The sequence below is a fragment of the Athene cunicularia genome (assembly GCF_003259725.1).
Source record: "Athene cunicularia isolate RWA chromosome 1 unlocalized genomic scaffold, athCun1 chr1_part1, whole genome shotgun sequence".
Taxonomy (NCBI): Eukaryota; Metazoa; Chordata; class Aves; order Strigiformes; family Strigidae; genus Athene; species Athene cunicularia.
In genome coordinates this window covers 115707030-115720600 of record NW_020799091.1, presented here as the reverse complement: position 1 = coordinate 115720600, position 13571 = coordinate 115707030, and the positions used below count along the sequence as shown (strand labels likewise).

The window sequence follows — 13571 nt, the reverse complement described above, 5'->3', positions numbered from 1 at the left end:
CAGGACTGCTTTGCTGTTGGAAGACAGAAGGTGGTTTGCAGCTCCAGAAGTTTTATGGGACGAGATTTGTATGTCTGAGAACTTGTTGCTGATGGCTTGTGTCCTATTGGGTAGTTCTGAGGGACATAAACACAATGGCTTGCCTGTGTACTAAAAATGTGTATCTTGTGATGCTGGCAGCTGCCTGAAGTCTTGCTGAAGGTAGTGGGCGTAACAACCACCCTTCATTTGAATCAACTGCAAAGTGCAATTAAGCTCTATGGAATAGATAGCTGAAACAATAGGAGCCACCACCCCAAAACTGAGGGTATGTATAAAGCTGTTTAAGAACGTGTTGTGTAGGTGGAGGGTTTGATAACAGGCTGAAGTTATGATGCAGGTGGCTGAGTATTGTTCATGTGGAAGAGAAAACAGAAAGTCATCAGAGCGGCACACAGAGAAGGCATCAACAAAGTCCCAGCAAAATAAATACTTGCTGCTTGACTGAATAAAAGCTGACTTTTAAGAAGTCAGGCCAAGCAAGGTGTTACCTACTCTGAAGTTCTCACTGATATGGGAGAATTTGCATTTAAGGAGTTGTTCTGAAATAAGAAGGCTTTGTATCAGAAAAAATGCAGTACCAGGTTCCAACATCTGTCCGTCTGACAGAGAGAAATGATGCAGAAGTACTGACAATCTCAGAATGTAGTAATGCTTTGATGGATCTCCTCATTATTGCAGTGGCAAAGAAACAGATATCTCTGCCTCTAGCTGTAGTTAAGCAAAAGAGCCTTTTATAGGAAAAGCAACTTCAGATTTCAGTGTGGAAAATATAAATGAACATCAATTATAAGGAAGAGGCCAAGTCAGAATAAAGCACAAACCAGGCCCACCTGGTCTAAGTAGATTCTACCGGAACTTTCCACAGAGGAATATTTACATGATACAGAGTTGAATTTGGCAAAGTGAGACTTGCACTTGGGTGTGGAGGTTTGCTTTTTCGCTTTATTGTTCGGTCAGCTTGATCACAGTTAACCTTTACTCATCTGTCTGATTACTACAGTGTCCCACATGCTCTCTCTCTTGAATGAGCTTTGCTTTGTCGTTATTCACCTATTTCATCACTTAGAGGAAACCAGATTTTATGCACAATGCTTTGTTGACTAGATTTAGCATGTGAATGGGTTGTCTGGCTGTGACAGAAAGGTTGTCCCTTGTGTCTTTATTTGAAAAAGACTTTTGACAGTCTATTTATAAGCATGACCTTAAGAGATTTCTAACATTACGAGTTTGGGCTGCAACTGAGACAAAGTTCAAGACCATCTAAACAGTGCCTTCCAGAGATAGTTCCTCTGGTTTTCAAGTGTCTGCAGGCTCCATGTAATTTCCCATATGACTGAAGCTGACTTTTGTTAAAGCACGTCTGGCTCTGACTTTCATTAGTCCATTGAATGATCACTAAGTGTAGACTTAGAATCATCTTATGCTTACATTGCAGAAAATGCAAAGCAAATGGGCTTAAGGTAAAACTGAAGCAAGGCTGTACGTAATTCTGCTACATTCTTCTGAACCCCAGCTAGCTCCCTGGCAATGCACTAGACAGAGTACTGGCTTTTCTGGGCTTTGCAGAATGCATCACCCAAAGTTCAACATCTAGACTGTTGTATGCAAAATTTTTTTCACGTGTAATAAAGACATTTTTAGTCAACTTTCAAACTGAAGATATAATGAAGTCAATTATTTATTTCTTACAAAATAGTGAGCAGTGTGAGATACCATACACTGTACATGGAATAAGCCACCAGGGCGATCCAATGCAGTGCCTTACAAGCACAGGGGTAATAGCTGGTTAGACCCAAAAGGTCCACAAATCACCCATTCTGCATATACCACAAGCCACAAAACACTCCCCAATGCTCTATAACAGCTTGAAGACATCTAGTACAACCCATTCAAAGCCACAGACTGTTGTTTGCCACAGTCAGGCTGTTGCAATCATGGTGATCTAGCATCTCATAAAGTACCACAAGAAGATAGCAAAGAGATTTAAGGCATTTTCAACATCCTAAGCACCAAACACCCTGAAGACCTCTAAATGAAAACACATTAAGCAGTATATCCTACCACATTCTTTAGCCAGACTTCTGCACTCTGCCGGTATTATGTGTGCTCAACATATCATGCACACCTTGTACTTGAGCATGCATGCGCATAAACACGTTCCCCAGTGATCTTCCACATATGACTCTTCTGTCTTTACTGCACAACTGTGTTGTGTCTTCTGGCCTGCGCAGAGTGAGAGAGGAAAGGTGGCATCTCTGTCCTTCCCAAGCACTTCCAAAGCCTGTCAGCAAAACGCCTGGGGCCTCAGCAGCCTTGGCCATGATCCTGTCCAGAGGCTAAAAGGTTTACTGATCTTTTTGGTCCCTGCAGAAAGACAAAAGCTCCAATCTGTGTTTGAGGTGAAGCAAGTTTTCGGTCCCAACCATCTGAGCAGACGCATCTCCCGGGACTGAGGCTGCTCAGATGCAGAGTTTTTTTTCCTCCCATGTTCTGCTGGTGGCTTTCATTTCCATGAATAATTAGGTGTGAATTGCCAGGAAGTTTTTCCCCCTTATGAAAAAACACCTTCTGTAATTTCAGAAACAGCTGCATATGTTTAATATCACCATATCTGGATACTCATGTCACTGTCACTGTGCCCAGCTCTCTGCACATATGCAAAAGAGATAGTGTTCTCATTTGCATTTCTCCCCCTCTCAGACCAGAACGTCAAACACAGTAACCAAAAAGATATGTGCTATGTAGCAAACTATAGAAAGCAGGTATGTTTTCAAAATGTTTGATGTCTGGTTTTAATTTTGAGATTTAGTCCAATTTAGATCTTCCTTTACCCAAAATGTTGCATCCATCTTAATTTAATACGTGGAAATAGCAGTTCTGGTAGGGACCAGAAAGCTAATTCTCTAAAGCTAGATCCAAATACAAGGTCAGGAAAAAAAAATAAACGGAGGCCAGTACTGTTCTGATAGCAGGTAGATGAAAGCTTTGCTTCACATGGAGGATAGACATGGTCTATTGGCATCCAAACAGATCAGCAGTGTGACATTTGTTTCTCACAGGAAAATCCTTTCCCTAGGGTGCAGACAGGAAATCCAAAATGAGAGGAGGTAAATACCAAAGGGCTGCTGAGGAAAGGGGAGGAGAAAGAACAGAAAGAACAGTGTTCACTTATTGTGTTGGCTAAGGAAAGGCTCAGCAAAGAAAGCTGTGTGAGAAATAAGTGCTTATTTTGACATTATATGAAGCGCTCTGATTACAGGATGAACAACTTCCGTGCCCTGAAACCATAGTGCAGATTGCTGTGCTGCCTAGTGAAGTTTTTATTTACTGTGTCCTTTTTTTTCCTGAAAAAGCACCCAATTCCTTTTGGGCAAAAAATTTCCGGAGTTCATCTTATCCAGCTGGTGTGTGAGGTAGACGCTAAAGTTTGTTCACAGCACCTGTTTTTCTGACTACTGACCACTGTGAACCAGCAGCTTCTGTCAAATCCTTGACTCTTTCATGTTAGAAATTTTGGTGCAAAATGATGATCCAGTGATCCAGTAGTGGGCTGGGACGTACAGCAGCACATGCGTATTTAACTCGAGGACATTTTGCTGACTGTACATTGTCTAGGCTACCACAGCCCTCTCAGGCTGCTTCCCTCCGAGTATGGGATGCCCCGTTACAGGCATAACAAGGGGTGGGAGAGGCAGGGAGGCGATCCACTGAGCCTTGCAATTGCTCCTTGAACCCACTGATGGGAGCTTTGTTTTGGACAAGATGCTGTCACATCAGCCTCCCCCAAAGCTCAGCATGCAAATGCTGGGCAACAACAGGTGGGTATCAAGAGCTAATTACTTATAAGCAGAAGGAGCAGCATGAGGATGATTCACGTTGTAACGAAGGGCTGTGGAAGGCTCTTCTGTGTGGCCCTATTGAGATGCTCTGTGACAGGGAGACTGTGAAACGGGGGCTCTGAAAAGGACATTCCTCCCATTGGATTTGCTGACTTGAGGTTTTTGTCAGCTGGATCTTTGGGCTTCTTGCCAGCCCAGAAAAAGCTAACAAAGGCCGTTTCTTCAGTTGCATATGATCAGGGAAGGAGGAGAGGAGGAAGAAAAGAAATGAGGGACTGTAGTGTTTTTAAAAGAGAAACATTTTTTTCCAGAGAAATAAAAATATCTTATTTTTATAGATGCTCAGCCCTTGGTTACTGTGAGCCCCATCATAATTCTAAATCTCTGCAAAATGGCACAGCTCACATCAATTTAACATAGTACAGATGCCATTTGGCACGACATGGAAAGTTAGGACAGTCTTGAAAGTGAACCCGCAATCCTACTGTGGTCAAAAATTAGAAAAGATGCAACATTAAGACTGAGAGGGAATTGTTTGAACTGGATTTATCCATCAAAGCCAAATTTATAATCTGATAGATTATAAATAAAAGGCTTATTTCCACTTGCTCAACATTTTTTCACTCAGTTTCCTAAGTTCTTCAGCGTGTTCATGCTCTTAAGACAATGTTTATCAGGGTTGAGCGATTTATGTGCCTTCAAATAAAGAAATAAATAGGGTACTTGATATCCCTATTTTTCAAAACTCCCATTTCAATTTTTTAGTTGTTTAAAAGCTGTCCAACTGAGGTCTGTGATTTCATGGTGCTCGTAGCCCCTGGCCATGGCATATTTGATGAAAGTTGAGCTGTTAGATAGCCTTTCCCAAACAAATTCCAGTACAGCTACATTTTCACGTTCTCTTCCCGAGCTGCAACCAGATACAAGTGCCACCGTTTTAAGTATTTCCAAATTCTATCCAACTTCCCTTAAAAAAAAAAAAAAAAAAAGAGGCGAAAACAACATTTTTAATAGTGAAATATAACTAACTATTGCTGTCCTTTCCCTGTATAAGCTGTTATCAAGTCTTTGAAGTTCTGCCAGCTTGTTTCCATTACAAGGAAAACCTGATACCAGCTGGAATTTTTGGAGTACAGAGGGAGTGATGGCAATGGTCCTGTTGACTTAAAGACTCTGCATAATGTCCTGTTTTTTGTGAACACAGAATGAAGAAATTTGAAACAGTTTTCTTTTTATATGTCTTTTCCATTTCAGCGGTACTGTACCCCTAAGAAGCTCCATCTCTTTAAACTTTTCTAATGTAATATCCACAGCAACTTTTCTCATTCTCTCACTTGTTTTCAAAGCTTTTATTTTGTGTCTCTCCTGCCCATCAGTACTTCAAGCTATCAAATGTTCCAGCCCTGCGTTTATCTGCCCCACGAGAAGCCTCCTGGCTCACATAGCGTAACTTCTACTTCATGTATTGGGTGTTAGCTTCTGGGGTTTTTCTGCCATCACTACCCCTGAGAGTCTTTGAGTCTTCCAGTTTGCTTAATGCAAGCCTGGGACTGATGAAAATGGTTATTAACACTTTCATTCTAACAGCTGGCTGCAGCTAGTGACATAAAAACCAGCTGCCACTTTCTGTTGATTGCTTGCATCAGTAGGCAGGTAGAGCTTTATAATCAAGAAAGACTGCAGTAAGGATCCTTCCCAGTATACACAGCGTGCACAAACAAGCTATAGTGCTGCTTTATCTACAAAACAGGGTTCAATTTCAGCATGTGTACTGTATTAAGCTTTCTTTGCATCGATGTAAAAAAATCTTCTGCAGTATGTCGTGATTTGAGCCATATGGCGTGTGAGAAACAGGTGGAGCAAAGGCTGAGCGAAAAGCATGAAAGGAGGAAAAAACCATTTTTTAATAGTCAAGATAAAGGACTACACTTGTGGCTATCACCCTCCCAACAGTTATTATGAGAATAGATAGTCAAGTCCTTCCTAATAAAGAACTTATCAGAGAATGGAGGCTGACTATAAGTTACCCACAGGCATGCTGCACACTTGAGAGAGGTGCTGCTAACAGTTCTTCATGTATGTTACATGTGGCCATGAACTGTTACAGAACTCTCTCTGACTTACGTATTGAGTGTTCGCAATCTGCTCTTTTTGCTACGAAATTTTCACCTCCATCAGGGAGTTTGATTTCAGTGTCCCGATTGCATTATTCTCTAAACCACTAAGACTCTTTTCAAAGTGGTTGCTGGAGCACTTCCCAAGTAAATATTTGTTGAAGTGCTGATTAGCAAGACGATTTCCTTGTATATTTTCTGTTTCCATGAACATTCTTATTAGAAATGTTAACAGAAATGAGAGGCAATTTGCAAAATGTGTTGATATTTCTAGCATAGTTGAATAGGATGGTTTAATCAGGGTATTTACAATTGCAAGCTTTCTTTTTATTTTGCCTTTTGCTTGATGTCTGTTTTCTTTTTATTAAAAAAAAAACAAAAAAAAGAAAAAAAGAAAAAAAGAAAGAAAAAAAGAAAAAAAGCATGCAGTTGCATGTTCCTATGACAAATAAAAGCCAAAGCAGCCATCCAGCTGTTAAAATTAGTGTTAGATCTGAATTTTCTATGGATTTCCCACTGCATGGCAGGAAATCAGCTTTCATTGCTGCTTCCCCCTCCTCCCCATCTAGCCTCCTATTAGATTAATACCAGAAGCATGAAGTAACGTTTAACAGAAAGTTGTTGCTTTTAGCTCTGGGAAGAATTGGCAGCCTCTCCAGAAATGAACGGGGGAGGGGGAACCTGAAACCTCCCTTAACTAAAGAGGAGATCTGAGGCATAAACACTACTGTTAAACTTCTGAGGTTTAAAAAAGCATGCTAATGACAAATTGTTCCTAAGTCTAATGAGGATCCACTGACCGCCCTTTCCTCTCTTTATGCATTAATCACGTGGCTCCTACAGGCTACTTTTGTGTCCGCATTTCACATTGCTACCTAATTTATGTCTTGTCAGCAAAGTGTATCACTAAGATACATTATGTATATCTCTCCTTGGTTAGAATGGGTTTCTAGTTTACAGGACACTCTGGGGAGCTTGCAACCAAAATGAAGGTTGTTGCTCACAAGCACTGGGATGCCTCCCTGACTGTTTTAAGGTTTCACTAAGAGGAAGGAAAAAAAATGCAACGTGCAAACAAGACATTATGAAAAAGAAGCAAGACCACCCCCAGCTTCCTAGCTCAGATTTCACAGTGGTCTTTAAACTACAGTACAAAATTATAATTTATTAAAACAATGTGTTGAAGATTGTCATATGTTAATTTCCTGTGATACTCTGGGATCAGCAAGCATATTTTATTGCTTCCTGAGGGCCTAATCCTACATCAGTCAGTGGGAATTTCATGGGAAGCACGTGGTGTCGTGGCCACTGCAGTGCAGGCCCAGACTGAAGAGCATATATAGGGCTTCGTTGCAAAGAGGCTACCCAGGCTGGCAGGAGCAGCGCTGCAGGATGGAGATGGATGCTCTCAGGTGAGCAGTGTAGACAAGGATACATACGTAGATCAGCAGGCTTTTCGTAGTCCAGCTCCTGTAAAATAGCATTTCCAGACTACTCATATTCCCCAAATATCTGAGTTTGCTTTGAAGTTTACCATCGTACTGTTAGCTGAGGTGCTGCCCTGTAAATTTTCAGTTTAAAGCACAGTCCCTAGCCCCGGTAGGCTGGGCAGGTGGAGGGATGCAGAGCTTTGAATCTGAAGTACCCAAGTGCTTTACTTTCTTTACACTAAACTCACAATGCCAAAAGCTCTTCCAGCAGCTTGCAGCCTGTGTGGAGGGTGAGGTCATGCGGAGCCCTCCCATGGTTTCACTCCCAGCCCTGCCTGCTGGAGCCCAATCCTATTCCTGGCATGCCAACAGACCCCATGAGGAAGGCAGCACATCCAGCCATGAGCACAGGGAAACGCTACTGCCAGTAGGATGGATGGGGATGGTCCCCGTTATTCCCCAGGGTAACCCAAAATGGGCTTGACATGTAAGGAGAAAGGGGAGACCAGGATATGGATTAATCTGGCATGGGGCATATGCAAGGGTTACATGCTGTATTGTGCCTTGCACACCAACAAGCTGTCTGGTACATAAACTGTCCTGGACTCAGGAGCCAGATTCCTACAGCACCCATCAGTGAAAAACCTGCAGGGAAGTGCTGTTCATCTTCCCCCTTCCGCTGCACATTCTTACAGGAACAGAACGTTTTTGATTCTGCGAGCCTCTCCACTAGCCTGCTGTATTTTTAGGATTTTGTTGAAGGGGGTGCAAGTACAGTGGGGAGGTTAGCTGGTGGTTGTCACTTGATTACTGTTTTGGTTTACGTTGATTTTGCCTTGGGTATTAGTACATCTTAGGATGTTTATCTTCAAGTTTTGGATATTTTGTCTCAGTCTGTAAGGCACTTTTAAGTAAGGGCTACAGAGGGACAAAATGGTTATATTTTTCAGTTGCTTTTAATCCTGCCTCTGTTTGGAGAGAAATCCCAGAAAGCTGAGGCTAAAATGTATCTCTGCATCTTATTCTGCCCCTATTAGTTCAGGAAAGTAGTAGCGATATTGTGTCATCCTTTATGCTGCTAATGGGACTTAATTCTACATTTGGAGGCCATCTGCTGAGAAAAAAACTCTACAACCCTTCTCAATGCACATACAAAAACTTGTCAGCAAAGGCAGCTTCATAAATCAGTTGTGAGGATATATTTTATCTAATATTTTTTAGGCAGAGCTTTTTCCTTTATGAAAGCCACTACATCAATTCCAGGACAAGTGACTCCAAACTGAATGAAGTACATTTTGGCAACCACCTTTAATTTTGGTAGAAATGCATTGTTTTACCTCTTTTGACTCTACAAATTAACTGAGTTTCACCTGAAGGAGTGATAATTTTTGCAGAAGGAAAACCAAAATTAGTATTTCAACATGGATCTATCTTCATACAGATTAACTGTGAAACTGAAGTCGTATCTTGAGTTCTCATATGCCAGACCTTGCTCCTACTGAGACTTCTTGTGTAACCTTGGACAAGTAGTTTAAATGCTTTTAGATTTTATTTCCTACTAAAGAAAGTACTACCTCACTGACATGACCCACCACATTGTTAAATGTATAAAAGACTTCTGCATCCAGATTTGATAAATAGAGACCAAAGGAGAACAGAAAAATTCCTTGGCTTGGCATCAGAGGCAAGTTGTAAGGCCCCAGACTAAGGTGCATGTAGGAATTCATCAATCAGCTCATTGCTTGCTGGGAAAAAGTTAAGTCTAGAAGCAGCAACTGTAGGATGAAGACGCTCTTGTATCCAGCCACTGAGTACAAAATGAGTTGCTGCCCTAATTCCTGATTGTAATTAATTGTAAACCAGTGTACCTATGGCATTTGCACCATGGTTTTTGCCAGCCATTTCCCTACAGACGTTATGAGGAGCATTGACCCAGGTGTTGCCTGTAGACCTAGCGCTTGCGGTTTTCAACATGTTTGCTCACAGATCATATATCAAAAATATACTTGTGTACAGAAGAACTTTAGTAACACTATAGTGAGCTTAGCTGTAGTATCACAGTTGGCTAATTAAGCCTAAGCCACCCCCATTCACAGAAGCATGCTGATTCTAGCGAAGGGAAGCAGTTAATCAGCTTCAAAGACAGATAGCCATACACAAGCTAATAGGGTACTGCTCTTGTGATACCAAGCAGAGTAATGTCTGGCCTGTGTTAGCAAAAATCCTTTTGATTACTGAAATGTTCTATTTAAAGAAGAAATAGCATGATCTTTTATTGCACCGAATGGTATTGTTTCTTTAATAAAAATGGTTACCTTTCCAACAAATCTTGCCTTGTTTACATCTTGTGGCTATAACATTGCTGCTACTTCAATGAGTTGTTATGAGTTGTGCAATTTATTGATAAAGACTTCTTTAAGGTAACAGAAAACTTAAACCAGCTAAATTAGTTGAGTCTCCACTTCAATGGTAGTTCTGCAATGCAGCCATACTTTGAGCTAGGCAGTCAGCATCAGAGGAGGAGCAGACCTCACAACTGCACTGCAAATCTAGCGAAGCCTCACAGAAGTGCAACAAAAACCCGACTGTACCAGACCCATCCCTTAAGCTCTGAATTCAGCTGCAAAAGCAGCCAGCACTTGATGAGTCAGAGGAATGCAAAACCTAACCGCTTTCTTGCCTTGCAATTACAACCTAGTTAATTGTGTACAACTGTGCAAAGGAAGAGAGCGAGGAAATTCCTTTCTTGACCCTTCCAGCAATTGACTTGTGCCCTGGAGCATGAGATTTGATTACTCATGTAACTTATTTTCCCCAGGCAGTTTCTTCTTGATAGCTCCTGTGTGACAATTTAAGAAAGTTTCTGGCCAAGTCACAAGAACACTTCTCTGCCTGAACCCTAGCTTACCTTTTTTGTTTGTTTGTTTGTTTGATATACCTCTCTACTGTGTGCTGCATTAACAGATTTTTAGATTTTAACTTGGATGACTGGTATAATCATTGGGCATGATTTTTCCATGAGAATGGTACTGATTAATAAAATCATGCTCCAGGTTGCCTTTATTTTGCAGAGATTCCCAACAAGCCTTTAACAGCTTCTTTCAGCACCTAGAATCCAGCCTGCTGCACTGCCTCAAAATGTCTTTGAGGAATTTATAATAGAAGAATCACCACTTGCTTTGAAGTTTCACCAGAAGTTCTGTTATTATTTTCAAACTATAAAGAAGAATCACCACTTGCTTTGAAGTTTCACCAGAAGTTCTGTTATTATTTTCAAACTATAAACAAATATGTAGTTTTATTCTGCAATGGCAAGCAACAGCTGGATTTCTTCACTGAGACAATAATTCAGAATGCCACGTTTGTTCGGAAAGAGTGCAATTGAATAATCTGTTGGTGCATTGGTGATGCTGGTTCAAGAAACAGAGGCTCAGTCTCAAGCACAGCTGCTGAGATCTATGTTACTCCTCATCAATCACTCTAATGCAAACTACTTGTTGGGCCTTTTTCAGAAGGTGGAGAGGTGCAGGGAAGGAAGAGGTTTCACCTGGATCATTTCCTCAATCTGGTTTTCACAAGAAACTGCATCAGCCCACTAAAGAAGGTCACAAACTGTAGATTGGGAACCCAAATGAATAATTAAGACCAGAAAGGGAAGAAACCAGACCAGTTTTGTCGCTAAATAAAAGAGTGGGTGTAACTTAACTGATTTTGCCAGGCTGGGTATTGTCTCCACTCCTGCAGGTAGCATAAAGCCTGAACCAACTCCCAGCTGTGGGCTCTGGCTCATTTGACAGAAATGCAGTCATGTCCACACCTGATGTGGATAAAGCTTGTAAAGGTAATGCGGAGGTTGTCCCTGTAGGTGTCTGCTCAGAGGTGAATTTGGTTCTGAAGTGATCTGTCCCTTCCTCTTCCAGTAGCATGGCACTGAAGTATTTTATTACCCTTTTCAGTCCTCTTGATTAAAGCATACTTTTTGCAAAGATTCCAACATTTGATTTCTACTTACATGAATTACCATGGCAACTACACTTTTATTGGGCATGCTTGCATACTCAGGGGTGGAAGATTTTAAAAGCCTCTATGATTTGCAGTACAGTTGATGTAGCTGTGCAACTGCCATGAAGACAGTTAAAGCTAGCTAGGTGGACTGTTGAACCCATCTACAACTTGTAGCTCTTCAGCAAGTTTCCATACCCTTTTTCCTGACTTTCTTTAACAGTAGTATGGTTGCTTTTGTTCCAACAAGAGTTTTCAGCTCTTCAGTTTTTGGAGTTTCACTTGTTTGCTAATTTTTAAGAATTTCCTACTCGTAAAATGACCAAGAGAGTATTTTTTTTTGTTTTAAATTGCCAGACCGTTGCCTGTTAGACATTCCAACTTATCAAGTTATTTTAGGGCCTCAGCTATGGCTGGTTTTGAATACCTCTTGTTATTTTAGAAATAAGCTTTATTCCTTTTCTCTCCTTTGCTGCCAAGAAACAGATGACACTGACGTGGATAAAATTTTCCCAGCGTATATGTATGAGGAGAAACACATGCTCTGCCTGACCTAGCTTTGCTGTCACCTCACCTACTGTGTAGGAACCAGCTAAAGGAACATTTCAGCCGTCATATCAAAAGTCCTTCAGAGCAACAGTTTGCACTTGTGGTTAAAGTTACTCCTTTCCATACTATTAGGCATCATTTCCCCTAGGGAAATTTTTGCAGACTATTGTTTACAGTTTTCCCACTTAAAAGGAAAAGGAAGATCACGTGAGATGAAGGGAAGGCTGACTGCGTTTGGCTCTGGCTGTGGCAGGGTTGAAAGTCATACTTGCCTCTTCCAGCTATGAGCATGTCCTTAACTCTGCATTCATTACATGTAAATTTTTAAAATTTTTTTAACTGGCTGTACTCCATCTTGCTTGCTTAGTGTCAGAACAGAAGACTCAGGTTCAACACTAGCAGTACATGAAGCATTCGGACATTTGTGGCAGCATCGCAGAACAAGAGCTCATTTAGGTTCTGGACTATGAATTAGTCTCAAAACTGTCTTTTTATATATAAACTACGGTAGACAGAAGGACAGCCAAGGCCATTGCTATTTTTTTTTAATATTGTCTGGTACTGTGGGTGTTACTATACAAATTCCAGATTTTAATGAGTTATTACAAAGTTTATATTGTGGCAAAGTAAAGGTTTTAGCCAAGCAAAATATCCCCTGGAATACGCAAGGCAGGAACCGGATCTAAATGCAGCCCGTTTCCTCACGGCGGGTGGGAACAGTCGGTGATGGTGGTAGCGGTTTGCACCTGCAGACTGTGAGCTTTGACTCGTCCCACAGGATCCCTGTGCAGCAGGTACGTGCCGAGATCCCCGAACTTCCTCTTTGGGAAACAAGCAGGGAAAGGTAGAGTGACGAGGCCACACAGCACGAAACAAGATCGCTACGTAAGGCCACTCTGGCTCGCTGCCCTGAGCGCAGCCCTGCAGGCCGGCTCCCATCTCTCATCGCTGGAGTTTTCCTTACCAAGCTGACACCACACATGCGTTCGGAAAGCAAAGGTTCGTTACATGCCCCGGGCTGCCAGCACCCACTGATCCTGGGGGTGGGATGACACCTCCCCAGAGGCTCTTTGTCATTTGTTTTCCCAGGTAACAGCCGCAACCCAGCAGTTAGCCTCGCTGCCTCTGTCACGGACCTCTGAAGGGGTCCGAAACGGCACCCCCAGCCCCCGCGAACACGGGGCAGGTGAGACGTGCTGCGTGGGCCAATACGCCTGGTCCAGCCGGGGCTGATTTGTACCGTGAAAGCCCGGCCAGCAAGGCCCAGCCGGGGTCACCGTCCCGCTCCCTGCTTCGGGACAGGTGAACGCTGGTGGTGGCAGCTGCCACCTGTGTGCATCCTTCGGTGATGCGTGGGGGCTGGACGGGGCTGTCCTGGGGGCCCTGTGCGTGTATACATACATCTTGATCTGTATGTATAGGTGCATACGCGCACATGCATATTTTTTCCAGGTAAGACTAAATTTCAGGAAGGCTTCTGGCAGGCGGCAGCAGGGTGTGACCCCCGGGCTGGGGCCAGAGCCGCCCCACCGGGGCACGGCGGCAACGGGGCTCCCTCCGAGGCCGGGAGGGCGGAGGGCAGCGCTTCCCCCCCC

At 42.5% G+C, this 13571-nt stretch overlaps 1 protein-coding gene across 3 annotated transcripts in view; it reads left to right on the top strand.

The window, feature by feature from the left end:
- Window positions 1-12566: 12566 nt before the first annotated feature.
- The window catches only part of PHLDB2 (pleckstrin homology like domain family B member 2), a 68566-nt gene continuing 67561 nt past the window's right edge, over window positions 12567-13571 (top strand). Inside the window, exon 1 of one of the 3 annotated variants that reach the window (XM_026848029.1) lies at window positions 12567-13065. The gene's annotated coding sequence lies outside the window, so the exon portion shown is untranslated. The remainder of the gene's footprint in view (window positions 13066-13571) is intronic. The other 2 variants (XM_026848037.1, XM_026848044.1) reach the window with 2 other exon arrangements.